Source organism: Rhamphochromis sp. 'chilingali', assembly GCF_963969265.1.
Source record: "Rhamphochromis sp. 'chilingali' genome assembly, chromosome: 7".
NCBI classification, from domain to species: domain Eukaryota; kingdom Metazoa; phylum Chordata; class Actinopteri; order Cichliformes; family Cichlidae; genus Rhamphochromis; species Rhamphochromis sp. 'chilingali'.
Window position 1 is genome coordinate 23,685,263 of NC_137934.1, and position 18,710 is coordinate 23,703,972.

Genomic DNA, 18,710 nt, shown 5'->3' on the forward strand with positions numbered 1-18,710 from the left:
ATAAATAATAAACGCCTCTCTGCTGACAGTAAAACGATCATGAGAGTGTTTCATTTCTTGGTAATCTGGGAGTCCACCGAGCCGCCCCCGGGTCCAAATCTGCTCATAAATCCTACAAATGTGTTTCTGCTGGACTTTTTTAATTGAACATTTTACAGAACATCAACTCTGAACAAACACAGCAGCTAAACTTATGCCCAGCAGCCCTGAAATCCTGCTTGCATCCGAATAATTGGGACCACAAATTAAGGGGAACATAATTGCTGACTGAATTGTTTTCTGCAGCAGCATTTTTCCAGCGAAGGAAGCTCTGCAGGTCTGAGTCGAGCACTTTGGTTCACATGACAGAACAGCTGTACGGGTTTATTACAGCTGTTTGTTTTCAAACTAACACATCTGCTGTCAGCCTGCTTTCAATCCCAACAGTGTCAAATATGGTCTGTTAACCACAAGTAGTCCTCTGGGCTCAGCAGGTGAGCACCAGGTTACAGCTGATAACAGGACGCTGCTGACTTTCACAGCCTGTAGTCAGGCTGATTTGAACCTAAGTTGTGATCATGACTTAGTTCATCCAAAAACCATTTCTTAACTCACCAGACCTCCATCTATAACTTTGATCTCACAATGATTAAAAAATCCTGTCAGCTCTAACAAAATGATCAGCATGGCTGTTCTAGCTGTCACAATAAAGTTTGCTTTAAGCTTTTTTTTACCCGACACTCTTGGTCGTGTTTTATTTGTTGTGCAATGGGACATGGACCCACAAATTTTCGTGAGAGTAGTAGTATGTCTTCTACTCTTTTTGGGACTTTTTGTGTACATGTCTATAAATAGGAATAGTAGTGGTACAATAGCTATATCAAGCTATTAGGGGTGCAACGATATTCGTATCGATATTGAACCGTTCGATACAGTGCTTTCGGTTCGGTACGCATATGTATTGAACAATACAACATTTGTAATTTATTTGATCAACTTTCCTTCTGACGATGCTGTCTGTGTGGAGCGCTCAGTGAATCTGCGTTCGACTACTCCGCCTAGGCTGCACTGTCGAGCGCAGATCCACTGAGCGCTCCACACAGACAGCATAGTCAGAAGGAAGAGCGCAGGGCAAGCTAGCGAGACAGAAGTTAAGCTCTCCTTGCAACATGGCAAATTGAACCTCCCCCACCCTCATTCAGATCTGGCGTTTGGAATTATTTTGGTTTTCATGTGACGTATGACCCTGAAGGTAAGCGAGTCATGGACTAAAGTAAAACAGTATGTTGGATGTGCCACGCAATGCTCAATTACATGGGTGGGAGCTAGTGTGTTAGCGCAGTTAGCTCGTTAACGTGTTGGCCGTCTAGCCCCATGCACGGGGCTATTGGGGGTAGCTCGTTAACGGAGATTTGCCGTGTTGTGGCGTTAAGGTCATTTTAACGAGGTTAACCTGAAAGCACTAGTGGGAACACAACGAATACGACTGCACATTTACGCCGACATCATCCTAGTGCAAAGACAAATGGAAGCAGACAAAAGCAAGCATGCTACTAACTTTACCCGAGTCATTTAGACAGCCGTTAGCACATGATTCTCCTTATGGGGACCTGATATGTTTAATATGCTGTGAGAATATAGCCCAGAAGAAGCGGATAGAATAGCTTTTATTTTGGAAAGAGCCATTTCTCTGTAATAAACTCTCTTTTCCAAAGATGAGTGATTCCTCAATCAGATACAGGGCTCGCAAAATCGCTAGCCCGACGTCCTGGGGCTAGGACGCTAGCGATTTTTCCAGTCGGGCTACCAAAATCTCTCTCTGCCCTGCCCGTCGGGCTATTGTAGGAAGGAAAAATATATGTCAATGCTTTTGCATTCTTTCGGAAATGTAGCTGGGTAATTATGTAATTGGCATCGGTGAGCCACTGTCAATATGTAACATATTGAAATCGCGTTTGAATTTGCGCTTGTTTTTTTGCTTTCACTTTGCAATCGCGTGAACTGTGTATAGAGAGCGACAGCACTGATTGGTGAGTGATGATAATTTGTGCACCAATTCCTCTGACATCGTCTTATCAATCGTTAGCTTACTATGCAAATATGTGAAGTGTGAAAGTGAAATCTCCCGCAGCAAGCTTAAACATGTGAGAGGTTGATCGCGCAGAGAATCGCTGAGCTTATGTGAGTGCGCGTGTAAAAGCAGCAGGATATATATTTTAGTTCTGCTGAGCCAAATAAGACAGGTCATAGTGAAGAACTGACAGCCAAAGAAAAGCTTACCACAAAATGGAAAAGTTATGACAAATCAGATTATAAGGCAAAAAGAAAGTGCAGCTTTATGGTTTCATGGACCATAAAGCTGCACTTTATGCACTGCTGCTTTTTTAATTTCTGTGGCTGCAATATGACGAGCTAAATAACCAGGGGTGCACATAAGTGGTCCGCAGGTTCGCTGTCAAAATAAAAAACGCGCACAAGGGTTAGGGTTAAATTTAAAAACTGTACTTTTGAGTTAAAATATATATTTATAATTTTAATAAATGACAAATTAAAAAGGCATGAACATTTTATTTTGTATCGAAAAAATATCGAACCGTGACACCAAAGTATCGAACCGAACCGTGAATTTTGTGTATCGTTGCACCCCTACAAGCTATATAGTTTATGTCTTCAGTATTTCCAACTATATCCATAATCACATGCTGTGTATGCTACCATTGTATATAGTATATCTTACTTTTTTTCATTGATTGTACTTATTTCCTTCTGATATCTGTACCTGACCTGAGGTGACGCAAAAATTTCTCCGTTGTGGGATCAATAAAGTCTTATCTTATCTTAAGTTTGCTAAAGATGACATCCCATGATCTGACTGAAGTTTTTAGCTAAAACGTAACGGGCATAAACAAAGACAGAAAACTAAACGGTGTTTGAAGTGTGACTGAAAACATTAGCACAGGAAGTCTTGATGTGCAGAAACAAACTCCGTCACATGGCAAGATGTTGGAAATGGACCAAACTTTAGTTCAGAGAAGGTCCAAGATGATCATTCCACAGCTTGAGGTCAGTCAGTGCTCTGCTGCTGTGATATTAGAGACACCTGAGTGTGAGGGCTGAGTTTTTACAAGCTGAGCATCAAGACGTGCTGCACATGAACAGAGATGAAAAAAGAGGCTGGAAACGACCAGCAAGGAGTGTCTAGGAACTCATGACTGTTATAAAAAGATGAGAGGCTCATCCAGAAAAGGAAACACAGTTGATAAGTCGGCAGATAACAGCAGGTAGTTATGCTAACCTCAAAACAATTAAACATTTTGTGAAGTTTAGCGGTAATAAAGACCCACCTGCGTCAAATGCTGTGTTGCCTCTGGGTCATTATGTGGCAGGTTTTCCTAAAAAACTCCTCTGCTTCATTCATGTTATTATGGTGAGGAAACACTGTGTTCTTCATACTGATCAGGAGATGCCTTCTTCATAAAATCCATACCTACGCCTTATGATGCACATGTAGAAAAAATAAGAAGGGAACTCGGAGATGACGACCTCCAACAAGACCAGTGACCCATTTTTCAGTTTTTCCCATTAAAATGTAATATTAATATTAATGTAATATTCTCAGGCTACCACTGCAAATTCAAGGTCCTTAAGAGAGTTTGGTTGGAAGAATGTAGTGAGATTCTTTAACACTCCTAAACTCACAGCTCAGCAAACAGGCTCACAGAGCCAGGGCCTATGTTGGAGAGGTTGTGGAACCCCTATGGCAAACCATTTTCATGTCTTCTGGGCCTGCCCAAGGATTCAGCCATATTGGGGGGAGGTGGCCCTTGAGATAAACAAAATAATTGGGATTAAAATAGACTATTCATTTGATACGTTGTATCTTGGCAAATTGCCTACGGCACTCCCACATAAAGATATTTATTTATTGAAAATACTTTTGGCTGGCTGCAGGAAGGCCATAACCCGTAGGTGGCTAAAGGCAGACCCTCCAACTCGGGCCCAATGGCGTGGGATAGTGGAAGAAATTTTTGGAATGGAAAGGCTTACCTTTGTCCTTAGACTCGAGCTCGAGAAATTTAAGAAGCTCTGGGAAAAATAGGTTGTGTACTCCCCTTTGTACTGAATAAATGAATATTACCATGATGTAAGTAGATGCTATTACTGGAACTGTGAATGTCTCCCATGCTGACCTTAAGTTTTGTATTCCCATACTGTAAAATGATAAATAAAAAGTTATTAAAAAAAATGTAATATTAATGCTCAACCTTTAGTCCCTCAGCCTTAAAGTTTTCTGTGTAGTCACACCGAGGCAACAAGTGTACAACTGAAACCTGTCAACTTAACAATAAAGACTGTTGCTGTAGTTTTGACCTCTGCATGCTTTTCCCTCTCCTCTGTAGACCTGAGAAGAGGGTGAAGTAATCCCAGAAACCTCTGAGCTGCCCGTGAACAGCAAAGCATGTAAACCTGTTCTAGCTGACCCCTAAAATAAAATAAACTGTAATGAGCACATCAAGAGACCTGGCTTCAGGAGAGGAGCTAAAGGATGACATGAGCGGCTTGACAGAGCTCAGAGGTCAGATAAAGAAGGATTGGTTTGAACTGTGAACTATGCAAAGCTCCTCTAGTAGAAAAATGTGAACTGCTTAGAACAGGTCAACTTTAACGTGTTGATCAGACGCAGAGTGTCTAGCGTGTGAGCTTGGTGTGAGATAAAAGTAAATGTGTTCATGTTAAATGTTGAGAGTAAGTATTTAACTGTAATTGTACTTCATTTTGCTGTAAATACTTTTTATGTTTTTGAGTCTTGGTTGGACGTTGTGTTGCTCTGAGCTTCACTTCTGCTCCTCAGGCTGTTTGACCTGGTCTCAGGCTAGCTATGGTCACATGACCCACAGCGACCCTCCTCACGGTAGCTGGTGTGTGGCCCCCCTCCGGAGGCCCTCCTGTCCCCTGCAGCTGGAGGCCCACACAGTCCAGATTCTCAGTGTTTCTGCTCCCTAAACCTCAGGCACAGCCACAAATGGCGGCGGCGGCTGCCAACAAACACAGAGCTGTGAGTCTGACTCCGCTCGCTTTAAACATGCCCGGCTGTAATGCGACGAAGGCGGGATTCCAAACGCCGCTAAATAAATCAGCCTTTTCTATTTGTGAGGCAGCAGTGATGTCATCGTGTTGTCACACCGTGGGCTTGGACGCTCTCATTGGCTGCTGACAGCGTGGGCTGGCTGATGGAGACCACCGTGTCATCACACGAGGACTGAAAGCTTTTACATTGCAGCAGGCCTCAGTCTCCTTTTCTTCTGCAGCATTTGACTTATTTTCTCAAACTGTGCTCCTCATTTATCTGAATTATTCTCAGGCTCCATCGCATTAATACTGCCTGTCTTCCAGCAGTGTCCACATGCGACAGGCGGGCTATTAAAAGCAGCAGTGGGCGTTGTGTTGTGGATAAAGTCTATGGTGTCGCTCTAAACCCAGAGAGCTTCACTTGTTATGATACCAAAGTAGAAAGGAATACAGTTCTGGCTCACGTCAGCGGCCTCAGAGTGAGCCGGGGCTTACCCAGCCTGCCTGAGCGTCTGCCAGCTCGGCTCTGTGGTCTCACTGTAAACACTCAGTCTGATCCAACACCAGCCAGCGCTCAGACACACTTCACATCAGCACACAGTCAACAGCACCTCTGCAGCAGACGTCACAATAAAAGAAAAGCAATAGAGAAGGTCCTCCAACACGATCAGCTGCTTCCTTTTAATGCGGACGTCAGCAGAAAGAGTCCGAGGTTCTCAGTGTTAGAAGCATGAAGTGGTGCTGACATGTCGGGTGAAACAAAAGCATGAGCCCAGAGGTTAAAAGAAGAAACCCAGAGGGAGTCCAGATATTGGACACTAACAGCTATAACATCTTCAAACACTCTGAAAAGTGGATAAACAGCGAAGAGTCCTCAAACCTGGACCATACCTGAATCTCAAACACAGACACAGCCACCTGCAGCTCTACAAGGTCAAGGTTTCAATTTAGCTTTCTGGCCGCCACCATGTTGGTTTTTGTGGAGCCAGAAGTGACCATCATTAGACAAGAAGGTGAAGAAGTTCTCTGATTTAAAGTGGAGACTTATCGGACAGCCTGTTAGTCCAGTAACCTCACAGCAACCATATTATTGATGGCTTACTTTTAGATGATCTCATTAAAAATGCACCAACAGCACAGACATGGTTCAAAGGTGCAGCTCAGGTGAAGCCTAGCAGACAGCTAGCATCCCCCTTTCAGTCAAAGAGGATATGCCCCTAATAATGCACAATTTAAAGTGGTGAATCATAAAACTAGTTATGAAGGGAGACATTATCTAAAGACCAAGTAAGTTTCTGGTTCAGGTTCTTGTGTTTTTGTTTGTGTGTTTGTGTGTTTGTTTGTTTGTTTGTTTGTTTTTTTTTGGGGGGGGGGTTGTTTGGTTGGTTGGTTTTTTTGCTTTAATAATAAGATAACTGTTAGAGGAACTGCAGGTTCTCAGCCTGCTTGGATCCAATCTGCAAACATTTTGCCAAACAGTAACAATTTAAAGAAACAATGTTCCTGTTAGATGACAAACTTTGGTAAGTATCATTTTTAAAATGGGAAACCAACATCTCCAAGTTCAGAATTTTCACTATTTTACATGGATTTTGTGACATATACAAACTTTATTTAAACATAAGTTTAGGCAGCAAATCTATTTCACACAATCAGCTGCTAACAAGTGACAATATAATCAAACCTCCACGACTATATAAATAAATAAATAAATAACTAAATAAAAGAAGAACTAATTTTTTTGTTTATTATTTCAGAAATCAATAAAATTATGTTTGTCTCAGAATGTCATATAACTTTTTATACACTCTTTATTTTTAAAGTCAAATTACAGCAGAGATAAAATCACTGATCTGTTAGATTCCGAGATAAAACCCTATACATCCACAAATTTCTAGCACCAGTGAACCTTATAAAATGTGACTGCTAAAGCAGAAGAGTCACATATGAAGTTAGTTTGTTGTAGATCTGGTTGTAAAAGACAGATTGTACTTGATGCCCTTTTAAAAGTCGAGTGTGAGGTTTATCATAATGATTTAGCAGTCAGAGCTTTAACATGAAGCCTCAGTTTAAATTCCTCACGTAGTAGTTTGTCAAACTGCCTGCGAGTGTTTCAGCAGCATCTGGACCCCCCAGACATCAGCTGAAGGGGGGACTGCTGGGAAGTCTGCCAGCTGGAGGCAGCAGCAGCTTCTCAGGAGGTCTGAGAGACAGCAGAGGAGGCAGCGAGCAGCTCTGACAGACTGGAAAAACCTCTGTCTCAGTCTGACCCGTCCAGTGGCACCTCTGTCCTTTTGTGTTCTGACTTGTTATGACCTGTCTCATTTTTATCCTGTCTTGTTCCGATCCGTCTGACTAAGTTTGACTTGTTCTTTATATAAATACAGCCTTTCACACTGTACCATTTTTCCTGCTCTTATGTTTGCTCATGTCCAGTCAGACTTGTCCAGTCCTTCAATAACCCAGCAAAGGGAAAGAATGGAAGTGGAGGATGGAAAGTTCCCCTCGATCAAGCAACAAGTGTGGGTTTGCTAGATCAGAAAAGCAACAAATGCCTGTTAGTTGGTTAACTGCTTGGTGACATACAAAAATCTGCTTTCGTAACACAAAATAATACCTTCTACTTGGCTGGTATAGTTTATATTTTAAAACAGTTCCAAAATAATACTCATGAACAACTGGCAAAGCTTGGTGTGTGAATCAAAATCAAAGAGAATCACATACCTTGATTTTGCCATCAGCACCAGCTATTAAAAAAATGAAGACACTGTCAAAGAAAGCATTTCAATAAAAATGGAACTAGAACCAGAAGTGAGCCTTGGGCTACATCACAAGTGCCACAGGAAAAATGGCAGGTAATGACCATTATCACACAGCTGGGTGCTGATTTGGTAAAACTGAAACAAACAGAACGGAAGCTGAAGCCGACAAAAACACATAAATACAGGCCAGAACAGAGCCCAGGAAGGAGCCTTGTGGTACACCATAAGCACATTTTGTAAACAATGAAAAAGCTGCTATGAAGGACTGCATAAAAGAATCCTTAAAATGCAGATAACCTTTAAAGGGCCCTAAAGTACCACTGACAACTTTTCAAGACTTCTAGTAGCTCTAGAGCCTCCTCATAATCCTCTGAAAGACACCTTCAGTATGGATACTTAAACCTTGGCTCTCTGAAGAAAGTTTACATTTTCTATCTTTCATATTCATATTTTATAATGAGTGTTTATAAATAAACTCATTTCACCTGGAATCCAAAGATAATCTCCATAACCTGCCTCAAAAGTTTGAGACAACACTTGAAAAATGGCAATAAATTATATTTTTCATGTTTGGATCTTAACAAGGTTCCAAGTAGAGCTTCAACACGCAACTAGAAGAAATAGGAGTGAGACAAAACATTTTTTGAGCATGCAATTTATTGAAAACAATGCTGAAGATAACTGAAACAGGCTGTTTTACAGCTGATCAAAAGTTTAGGACCACATGCTTTTAAAAGGCCAAATATGATCCTGAGCGTTATGGAACAAAAAAGTCAACTGGACGACCCAAAAAAATTTCACCAACACTGAGCCGGAGGATCCAATTGGCTGTCAAGACACTGGACAATCCTTGACCCAAATTAAGGCTGTTACTGGTTCCAACTGCAGCTCCATAACCATCAGCTGGCATCTGAGACTGAAGAGATTCAAAAATAAAAAAATGTCTTTAAAGGCTTCGTCTCAATGAACGCCACAGAACTGACCATTTGGACTTTGTAAGATAGCACCAAACATGGGACATTGAAAGGTGGAAGAAAGTTTTATTCTCTGATGAGAAAAAATGTAACCATGATGGTTTCCAACATTACTGACATGCAGTGTTGGGACTAATGCATTATTAAGTAATGCGTTACAGTAACTACGTTATTATTGTGGTAATGAGCACGGTAACTAGTTATTATGCCAAAACCAGGAACACGTTAGTCGTTACTGGGATTTAGATAGGCTCGTTATTCGTTACTTCGTGTGGTGGCTATCGCAGAGCTTGCACAGATTCAATAACAAAGAGGAAACCAGCGGATGTCGCGGTAAACAACAGCAGCACATTTAAGCTTGATCAGCTGTTGTTAGAATTTATTTAATATTAATTTCTAGCATCAGCTGATGTTTGCTGGAGCCACAGCTGCAAAAAAGCTGCTGGTCATGATATGGTTTGGATATGTGGTGAGAGGGAAACATGAAGAGGAAACCAGGAGATGTCCTTACTGAATCATCAGAGCTGTGATGGAGAAACAGGTTTACCTTTTAGGTGACATGAATGAGTTGAAGAGTCTGTTATGAACTGTTTCTGAGAGACAAATAACACCAGGATCCTTTTTTTACGTAGCTGACAACTGGTAACTGTGCAGGGGTGGGTCTAGCAAAGTGTTGCCAGGGGTCCATGTAGGGCATTAAAAGGGAAAGGGGGGCACAAGGAAATACTTTCTTATTCTCATTTAAAATGTCTCACTTTTAAAAAAATAATTATCTGAGTCTTGCAACAAACAATTGATAGATTGATACATATATACCATCAGAACAGTGTACATCACCGTCACAACAGTGTTTATTTTCATTCAAAGGCTTTATGATTTTTCCTATAATGGTGGGCCGGTCTCTAGTCAAAATGCCCGGGACGATTTTTTTGTCCAAGTCCAGCTCTGTAAGCAGCTCATCTGCAGTCTGGTGTTACCTACATCTTCCTATTCAGAAGGCAGAATTTCCGAGTTCTGAGTACAATCGAAAGCACCACGACTGCAGTTTTTGTGTTGGATGTAAAAAGCAGGCTAGGATAGAATCAGGCGTGGGATTTCTCTCGTGGAAATGTGCACATTATTTTGTTCCTTTCTATTGGTAGGTGGCACAGTGCACTTGTGGCAAGTAAGCAAGCTAGAAGACTGGCAATCTTGCTGGGTATCCAGTTACAGAAGCAACATATTAACAAGAGAATTCTGAGAAAACCCAAAGTTACTGTTAAGTTGGTGGACACGGAAGAGGTGTGTGGACACGGAAGACGGTGAACAGTGAAGGGAGTGAGCGAGATAGCAAACTAAATGGGGCCTAAGAGAACACCGACCGCTGAGGAAATTGAGGACATCAAAAAGTCACTGGACTTTTTAACTTAAGAAACATTAGCTATCAAGCTACAGCAGAAATATATCCTGGATATTGTCGAGGAGATAAGGTCGCTTCGCAATCAGAATGCAGAGAAACGGATTGTCTATCTGGAGAGCAGGGTCGCGGACCTGGAGCAATACACCAGAATGAACGATGTGATCATCACAGGGCTACACATAAAACCCCGGCCATATGCTCGGGCTGTGACTGCTGGCAGCAAAGAGGAGCATGGAGAACTGGATGTTAGCTCTGCAGAGCAACAGGTAGCTGGTTTCTTGCAGTCAAAAGGGATCGACCTGGGCCCTATTTCAGGAAGCCGGTTTAGAAAACTCAGAGTGAAAAACGATACTCAGGGTTGAGTAACCCCGAACTGTCCAACTCGGAATATTCGGTTTCAGAAAGGCTGATAACAAGTAGTTCAATCAACGCGGAGTTGCTTTAACCCCAAGTGAAGCGCGCGGACGAGGATACATAAAGCCCTGATTAGTGGAGCACAGATTAAGCGAGTCACCATGGAGACGGAGGGAAAGAAGGCGCGGTCAATGTATTTTACAGCGCTTGACGCCGAAATTCTGATGGCAGCATATGCCAATAACATGCAAATTTTGCAGAAAAAAAGTAACACAGCCTCAGCTGCAAAAGAAAGGGAGCACGCATGGCAAAACATAGCCGACAGAGTCAATGCGTGAGTGTTAATTTAAACATTGATCTAGGGATTCCCACCCATTTAACACGTTAGTTTATTATATGTTATTTTATTTTATATGTTATACATTTAATTTTGTGATGTGAGCGCAGGTGCAACCCAACAGGCCCCAAACGTGCCTGGCAGCAAGTAAAAATGAAATATAAAAATATAGTCCAAACAGGTAAGGTGTAATTGTATTATGAGCCATAGTGCTTGGTCTGTTTGTCCCATGTAAATCAATTGCAGTTAGAGGCTACATTAATTTTCTTTCTGTAAGCACTTATTGAAATTATCTGAGCACATTACAAGTACATATTTGCTTACTCTGTATGCTCAAATGTGACCCGTTATAGCCAACAGAAAAAAAGCGGAGGCCCGAAAAACAGGTGGGGGTCCTCCACCACCACCACTCACAGAGGCTGAGCAGTTGGCCCTCAGCCAAAACAGTGGGCGCCCTGTGGCCAAAGGCATCTCTGCGGGGACATCCTGTGAGTCAATAACCCCGCAAGACACGAGTGCCTACATAGGGGGTAAATTCAAAATAATACATGATGTGCGTACATCCTTTCTTCACAGTCACCTTTGCAGTGCTGCTCATTCATTTGATAAACTCTTTACCATAATGGATTATTTTGTAGTGAAGTTATTTTCCTACTGATTTTGCCTTCCCTCAGTCTTGGTTGTCTTTGAGAGCATAATGACAATGAAGTGTAAGGTGATTGGTATGTTTGTTAATTGCCATTTGGTCCCTTGTAAGTTATAAGTGACCTGTATAAACCTCATATTCTATCAGTTGATGGTGATGGTGTACTGCATCTGGTGCAGCCTCCTGTTGAGCCAGACCAACATGCAGTTGTGAGTACTCTTAATACTCCACAGATTATATGAGTTTACAGTAGAACAGCAATGTTGTTAATTTCTTTACTGCAGGAAAATAATGAAGAAACATTGACAGCTGTTACAGAGGAGGAAGCAACAGAGACACTTTACACTTTGTGTACAGGAAACACAGGCGACCAATAAAGCCAGTTGAACAAAACATCTGTTTATTCTTCTTTCAACATGTTGAGGTGATGGGTCAAAAGAAATGATTGTGACATATGGTGTCTCTGACTGCTCTTCCATCTTGTATGTCCGTGGGAGGGTCAGGATGTTCATGGTTTGGATCACTGCTGATGTTTGGTTCAGAAGGACAGTGTTCTCCTCTAATTGTGGCAATGTTGTGAAGAATCACACATGCCACAATAATGTCACATGCCCTTTCTGGGGTGACCCTGAGTCCTTGCAGGCACTGGAACCGGGCCTTAAGCATTCCGATAGTCATTTCAATTCTGGCTCTTGTCCTGCAATTAGCCAGATTATATCGCTGCTGTGGGCCCGGTTCAGGGTCAGGGTAAGGGGTAAGCAAATAGGGTAAACATGGATACCCCCTATCACCAAGCAAGTAGCCAGTGAACTCTCCTAAGACAGAAGGATACACTTCAGTTCAAATGTCCCTGAAGCAATTGGTCTTTATATATTTTAAAGTATTCTCAACTCACCATGTCCAAATTTTGTGCTCAGTGTACATTCACGGAATATTTGTGAGTCATGGACAGAGCCTGGCCACTTGGCTTCCACATTTGTGATAATGTTGGCAGCATCATATATGATCTTCACAGTGCAGAGAACACAAATTAGCATCCATTACTATAATGAAATAATTTGTTAGTTTGAAATGCTACAGGGAATTATGTACCTGTACATTAATGCTGTGGAAAGACTTCCTGTTCACATAGTCTCCTTCATTTACTGAAGGAGCAATGATTGGAATGTGAGTGCCATCTCTACAGCCAATCACGCCTGGGAACCCTGAAAATACATGTAAAATTTAAGTAGTAGTCCAAGTATCACCACATCATGAATTAAGTTTTGTTCATCCTGCTACCTGCAATTTTGTGGAATCCCTCTTTGATAAATCTTGTGGGTCTATGACCGGGGAACACCACAAACGAGTGCAGGAGACGTTTCAGTGCAACTGTAACATTCCTGACTGCCCGACAGACGGTAGCCTTGGAAACGTGCTCAGCGTCACCAATATTATGCAGAAAGCTCCCGTTTACAAAAAACCGAAGTGCAATACAAATAATATGTAATGAACTGTGAGCATGTCCGCGATGTGTCACATGCGTAATATATGGCCAGAGGATGTTATCAAAATAACTTATAGATTGTGCTGAGAAACGGTAACGTTCGCACAGAAAATCATCAGGTAATGATAAAATGTCCAAACGCGCTCTGATCACTCTCTCCCGGCGGAGAGCTCTGCGGAGAATTTGGGCTTCACGATCTACTGGCTCTTCAAGGACGGGGCACGCCATGTCCGACACTTCCTACTGTCAGGTTTCCGACAAAGGGGCGGAGACAGTCAGGGTTAGTTGTAGTAAACCTGCTAGGGGGCAGGTTAGCTTCACGGCGTGTGTCGTCATAGTGACTCACTCAGGCTTCAGCTGAACTCGCTTTGTGAAACCGAAAACCCAGAGTTTTCGTTAACTCAGGGTATACTTACTCAGTTTTTCCACTAAACCGGCTTCCTGAAATAGGGCCCTGGACTGTAATAACATCGAGGCATGCCACCCCTTGCCCAGGAGAAATGCTAGTGATAAACCAGCTGTCATCATAAGATTTGTAAACAGGAAACACAAGAATGCACTGCTGAAGCAGGGGAGAAAACTAAAGGGATCGACATGAATAACCATCTAACCAAATACAACGCTGACATGGCTAAGAAAGCACAACACCTAAAGAAACTGGGTAAAATTCAAAATACCTGGACTGCAAACTGTAAAATATTTATTAAACTCAACGGCACACCGGAGGAAGCCAAAGTGCTGGTCATCAAATGCATCCAGGATCTGGAAAAATATTAACAAGTCACATGACTACAAATGCAAGGAGCTGAACAAACAATCTACATTCATCAAAGCAGGTAATAGAAGATAACAACGGAAGCTAAAGCACAGCATATTAAATCATGAAACAATCAACTAATTTAACATCTGGGAATTATACACTGCTATCACAGAGGATTGCTAATCAGGAGTTAAATTCACCACTAAACACGGAATACAATACACACTTCACAGAGCAGGACATTGATCCAGAATTGAACTTTTTTAACATCAGAAACACCTGCTGCTATTATACTGAAGAACAATTCAATAAAACTGTCAAGGCTGACTGCAAAATGTCCATAATCCACTTTAATAGTAGAAGTTTATATGCCAATTTTCACAAAATAAGAGAATATTTAAGCAAATTTGCACATCCATTCAGTGTGATTGCAGTATCTGAGACATGGATTAATAGGGAGAAAGGAGAGGACTTTGAAATAGATGGATATGAATTAAATTTTATGAACAGAAAGAATAAGAATGGTGGGGGTGTGGCTTTGTTTGTGGACAAAAATTTAAAATACAGTGTGGTGGAAAAAATGTCGGTGGTGGTGGATAATATATTAGAGTGTGTAACAATAGAAATTAGTATGGGAAAAAAGAAAAATGTCATTGTAAGTTGTATATATAGAACACCAGGTTCTAATATTGAAATATTTAAGGAGTGGGTAGATAAAACATTTATTAGGACAAATCAAAAAGTCATGTTCATTTGTGGGGATTTCAACATAGACCTATTAAATCCAAACAAACATAGTATGACAGATGAGTTTATTAATACAATGTATCAGAGGTGGGACCAAGTCATTGTTTTGCAAGTCTCAAGTAAGTCTCAAGTCTTTATCCTCAAGTCTCAAGTCAAGTCTCAAGTAATGTCAGGCAAGTCAGAGTCGAGTCTCAAGTCACTGGTGTAAAAGTCCGAGTCAAGTCACAAGTCTGAAACTTTGAATTTCAAGTCCTTTCGAGTCTTTAAAAAAAAAAACGAAAAAATAATGTTGCAGTTATGCTAAATGGAAATATTAGACCATGTAATTTTAAAATCTGTGTTTTTCTCAACACATGACAAAATAGTGAACTTAGAAAATATACACAAATTGTGAAATTGCACCTCTTTAAAATGCAGCTCAATTAAACCTAGCTCCAAGAATAATTTTCACCGACAGTTCTGAGATAAGCTGCATGTTATTCTTGGATGCGGTTGTAGGACCGGTGTTGCACAACACCGGCTTTAAAATCGCATGACAAAAATATCATACACATTAAAAAAAAACTGTATCACCAACGTAGCCTGGACAACATTTGCTAGTTAGATGAAGTCAGCTATCTCATCTTAGCATATTTATATGCATATTTATAATCATACGGTTCTTGGAGTGAGTGCATACACTCATGAAGTTTAGTAACTTCCGGTCACTGCAACAAGCCCAGGTACAGTTTACCGACAGATGGGTGCAGGACCTTGAAATGCACCGTGTAGAACGAAAGACCATCGTACGTATCATAAGTTTACCAGTCTCACAAATCGTCGTCATAAATATACATTCCTTAACCGTTTATTAATAGGACCTTTGAGCTCAACGGTAATTAATTAGTAGTGGAAATAATTTCTGGTACCCATCACAGAAATGTAGCAGTGACAATAATATTGTATGCTGTAATCGTACTGGGCAATTAGTGATACAAAAAACCTGTTTTACCCTGTGAATAAAAGTATATGTTTTTGTCAATGTACCATAATAACAGAAGCGAAACGCAATATTGTGTCAGGACAATTCACTATTTATGCACAATAAATAAAGGAGCATAGCGCGACAATTTCTGTTCAGCGCCAGACTTGCTTGTAACCTATATCACTAATTATGTTATGAAAATGACGTATTAAGTACTAAAAAACACTGACCTTCGTGTAAATGCTTGGAGCAGACTAACCTGTGAGCTGGAGTGTTCTGGGACGTTATATTTGATCTTTGAATGGCTGCAATCCAGGCCATCCGTCGCGTCTTTGTTACTTCGGAAACATGGCTCGAACAATTTCTCTTCAACGACGTAATCCGATAACAACCGATCTCTTTACCCGTCGGCTTCCCGTGGCTGTCATGCGACCGGCTATTGCAGTTAATAATACAACGGCTTCTTGACATTTTTGTGTTTCTTTTTATCGCTGTGTGACTGATTTTAATTGAAAGCCTGCGTGCGCTAGTACCGCTTGCCACGAGTTCCCAGAATCCTTTGCGGTTCTACCCGTGAATGACGTCACATTTTCAATCTCTATATAATATGCATGTTAAATTTTATATTTGGGGTAAAATATCAAGTCTTTTCAAGTAAACCGGTTCAAGTCCAATTCAAGTCCCAAGTCATTGGTGTAAAAGTCCAAGTCAAGTCACAAGTCTTAGAACATTTTTTCAAGTCAAGTCTAAAGTCATAAAATTAATGACTCGAGTCTGACTCGAGTCCAAGTCATGTGACTCGAGTCCACACCTCTGCAATGTATAGCATGGGACTCTGTCCAGTGATCACTAAACCCAGCAGGATTACAGCACAGTCGGCAACCTTAATAGACAAACAGATCTATAAGTGGTCTCCTAATTAATGACATCAGTGATCATCTACCTGTTTTTGTAGTGTATAACAGCAATCACAGGAAGGTCAAGCAGGAAAATACAACAAAATACAAACGAGTGAGAACAGAGGAGTCCATAAATGCATTCAAAAGTGATTTACTTAAGCAAAAATGAGATTGCTGTATAAGGAAAAAAATATTGATAAAGCTTATGAGATTTTTTTAGGAAAATTTAAACTGTTATATGATAGTCGTTGCCCAGTAAAGAAATATAGTAAAAAACAAAAATATGCAGAGTGCCCATGGATCACAAAAGGATTACAAAATGCATGTAAAAAGAAAAATACCTTATATAGAGAATTTATAACGAACAGAAGTACAGAAGCTGAAAATAAATACAAGAAATATAAAAATAAATTAACTAGTATTTTGAGGTCATGTAAAAAGGAATATTATGAGAAATTATTAAATATGAATAAAAATAATATTAAAGGGATTTGGAAAACATTAAATACCATCATTAAAAATGGTTCTAGGCAGTCAAATTATCCTTCGTATTTCGCTAATAATGATAGAAATATTACTAACATGAGTGATGTGGTTAATGAGTTCAATAAATTCTTTGTAAGTGTTGGGCCAGACTTGGCTGAAACAATTCCTGATATAACAGATTCTGCAGAGAAAGAAACTAAACTCATTGACTGCAATCCTCATTCAATGTTTTTAACGGTGGTAGAAGAAAAGGAAATCATTGATATTGTTGGGAAATCACAAACAAAAAATTCTAAAGACTCTGATGACATTGATATGGAAATCGTTAAGAAAGTGATAGATGGCATCTCCAAACCCTTAACACACATTTGTAATTTGTCTCTACAAACTGGTGCATTCCCAACACAAATGAAAACAGCTAAAGTAATACCACTGTTTAAAAATGGAGATAGACACCAATTCACAAATTATAGGCCTGTTTCTCTACTTTCACAATTTTCAAAAATACTGGAAAAAGTTTTCATTAATAGACTTGACAAATTTATAGATAAACACAAAATAATAATGGACAGTCAGTATGGTTTCAGACCAAATAGATCAACATCTATGGCATTAATGGAGCTAATTGAAAATATCACCAACAATATAGATCAAAGACAATGTATTAGTGTTTTCATTGACCTAAAAAAAGCTTTTGACACAATTAATCATGAAATATTACTTGATATACTGGAGTACTATGGCATTAGAAGAGTGGTGCTAGAGTGGGTCAGGAGTTATTTGAGAGACAGGCAACAATTTGTGAAGATTGGTGAATATCAATTAGAGTGCCTGGACATTGTTTGCGGAGTTCCACAGGGGTCAGTATTGGGACCAAAGCTGTTTATCCTTTACATCAATGATATATGTAAAACATCTGATATATTACAGTTTATTTTATTTGCAGATGATACAAATATTTTTGTGCTGGAGAGAATTCACAGCAGCTTTTGGAAATTGTCACACAAGAAATGATTAAACTGAAAACATGGTTTGACAGAAACAAGTTATCACTAAATTTGAAAAAAACTACATTTATGTTATTTGGAAATTGTAAAAAAGATGCCGGAGCAAAATTGTTAATAAACAATGTTGAAATAGAGCAAGTTTCTGATACAAAATTTCTGGGTGTGATAATAGATAACAAAATCTGCTGGAAACCTCACATAAAGCATATACAAGCTAAACTGTCAAGAAGCATCTCTGTACTGAGTAAAGTTAAACATTTTTTGCCTTCCAAATCACTCCGGGTACTTTACTGTTCACTTATATTGCCATATTTGCAATACTGTGTGGAAATCTGGGGAAATACATACAAAACTTCACTTCAACCACTATGTAAAATTCAGAAAAAAGCAATCAGGATGATTACTAAAGCAGGATTTAGAGACCATACTAACATCATGTTCTTGAAATTAAAAATTCTGAAGTTTATGGATCTTATAAAATATAAAACTGCAAAAATTATGTACAAAGCCAGATACAATATGTTACCAGGAAATGTACAGAGGATGTTTTTTGACAGAGAAGGGGACTATGAATTGAGGGGGAAATTAAATCTGAAGACTCTAAAAGCACGGACAAAGGTTAAAACCTTTTGTGTTACTATTTATGGGGTAAAACTGTGGAATAGTTTTACTGTGGACCTACAGCAATGCTCAAGCATTAGTCAGTTCATAAAGATGTTTTAGAAGAAGAATATGAAACTGATAAAGTTGATCACCCATTGTGTGTATAAATATACTAAATTGTATCTAAATTATATCTATTACTGTAGCTATGTTTATACATGTTCTCCTTGTTTATTG

At 40.0% G+C, this 18,710-nt stretch overlaps 1 long non-coding RNA gene across 1 annotated transcript; it reads right to left on the reverse strand.

Moving 5' to 3' along the window:
* Window positions 1–11,894: 11,894 nt before the first annotated feature.
* LOC308400366 lies at window positions 11,895–12,700 on the reverse strand. The gene is made up of 3 exons (XR_013972370.1): window positions 12,614–12,700; window positions 12,417–12,528; window positions 11,895–12,336 (listed from the first exon to the last, which is right to left on the reverse strand). It is a non-coding gene; the product is annotated as an uncharacterized lncRNA (long non-coding RNA).
* Window positions 12,701–18,710: the final 6,010 nt, after the last annotated feature.